At 44.2% G+C, this 1,990-nt stretch overlaps 1 pseudogene; it reads right to left on the bottom strand.

Moving 5' to 3' along the window:
- Positions 1-356: 356 nt before the first annotated feature.
- Positions 357-661, bottom strand: LOC101120696 (large ribosomal subunit protein P1-like; annotated as a pseudogene).
- Between the last annotated feature and the right edge of the window lie 1,329 nt (positions 662-1,990).

A 1,990-nucleotide genomic window follows, 5' to 3' on the forward strand; every position in this document is an offset into this window, starting at 1 on the left:
CCGCAGCTGTAATCTGAATGGCACACTGGAACAAAAGCTGAGCTGAGGGAAACCTTCCATACTCTCCACTCCTCATTTTTATTTTATTTACTTACTTATCATTATTTTTAAGCATTTATTTATTTACTTGACTGTCGTCGGGTCTTAGTTGCAATGTGCAGGTTCTCTAGTTGTGTCCTGCTGGTTACAGAGCACTGAGTTCGTTTGTTGTGTTTCACGGAGATTAGTTGCCTCTGCGGCATGTGGGGTATTCGTTCGCTGACCAGGGATCGAACCATGTCCCTGCACTGGAAGCCAGATTCCTTTTTTTTTTTTTTTTTTTAAGAGCTTTTTATTGAATGTGTTGCTAAAGAGCTTTAGTCAAAAAGACCAAAGCCCATGTCGTCATCAGACTCTTCAGATTCTTTCTTTGCTTCCACATTTTTCTCCTCAGCTGGGGCAGCAGTAGTGGATAGGATAGGTCCATCAGCCCCCACAATGCAGATGAGGCTTCTGATGTTGCCATAGGCCAAAGCTCTTGCAAACAAGCCTGGCAGAAAAGCTCAGCGTTTACACCAGCTGCTTTAATGAGGGTATTGATCTTATCCTCCATGACCATCACCTCATTGTTGTGCAGAATGAGGGCCGAGTAGATGCAGGCGAGCTCCAAGACCTGGACCATGGTGCGAGTGAGGGCTAGGTGGGGGCTGCCAGGTGCAGTGCTAGTCGCCAGTTGATGTGAGGACCTCGCCCCCAAATGATGGAAGCTTCCTTGGAAGGACTGAAGACCTTAGCACCAGCGGAGGAAAGCTGAAAAGTGGATTTTTCTTTACCAGTCGGCCACCAGGGAAGTGCCAGTCCTCATTTTTAAGAGTCATATATTGGATCTTGGGGAGACAAGAGCCACAAGCTCACACCACAGCAGAAGGAGATCTTTATCTCTCATCATTCATCATCTCTGAGTGGAAACCCCATCCATCCTTCAAGGCTCAATTCAAAAACCATGCCTTCCTCCTCTCTCTTTCACCTCTGAGTCTCCACAGATCACTGAACTCTGGCTCTAGAAGAGCAACAGTTTTGTGTTGCTTGTCCTGGCGTCCTGTTGTTTTTTTCCTTGTTCTGGGCTCTTCTCCCCTGAGGCCTGCTGGTGCTGGAGGAGAAAACCTTATATCTCCTTCAGGACACTACTGATATTTGTGCAGACAGGAAGGCTGTTCTACATAGAGAGCTGTCTTGCTCCAGCAAAATAATGAAACATGTCTTGGCCCCATCCCTTTTTCCTTCTTTTCAGTAAATGACCTTCATAAATGTCTCCCTATTCCTATGAAGTTGGCCAGAAGCTTAAGGTTTTCCCTCAGAGGATCAAAAAAGGGAAAAAAATAAAATGAAATCCCGGAATGTATGGGAGACCAGAAGCCAGATGCATTCAGCGCTTCTCTGGTTTCCCCTTTGAGTGACAGGCGGTCGCAGACATGTCACGACTGCTTGTGTCACAGGGCCACAGCAGTCATGTGTAGTGACTGACAGGGAATTTAAAGGTAATACAGGAGCATCTATAATTTTTTTCCTATTATTATTATGCTAAAAAGAACTCATTATGAAATCATGTTTAAATAGAAGATGGCTTATACCTAAAGGAGGAATTAACAGCTCAAAAAACGAGATGTCTTCTCTTGTCACTGAGCCTTTGTGAATTTAGAAACCTTGACAAGTGAGTCACTGAAAAGTCCTAAGAGGTAACATTGTTAATCTGCCTCTTCTCCAGAGAAATTAGACATGAGAGACTAGAAATAAAAACTCAAGTCCACCACCTATTAAATTTCTGAAGAAACTAGTGGCAGAAGTGTAGGGTAAGGAAATTAGAGAAAGTGGGGTTCAGAGAAAGAACGAGTCCAAGACCAGCACTTTACAGGAACAGATCACCTTTAATGAGGGGAGAAGAGGCAGCAGTCAGATTAGTGAGCTGCTACACTAACCCAAGAAAAGAGGAAGTATAGATGTGGAAATCTAC

This window comes from Ovis aries, chromosome 17, assembly GCF_016772045.2.
Source record: "Ovis aries strain OAR_USU_Benz2616 breed Rambouillet chromosome 17, ARS-UI_Ramb_v3.0, whole genome shotgun sequence".
In the NCBI taxonomy this organism is placed as follows: Eukaryota; Metazoa; Chordata; class Mammalia; order Artiodactyla; family Bovidae; genus Ovis; species Ovis aries.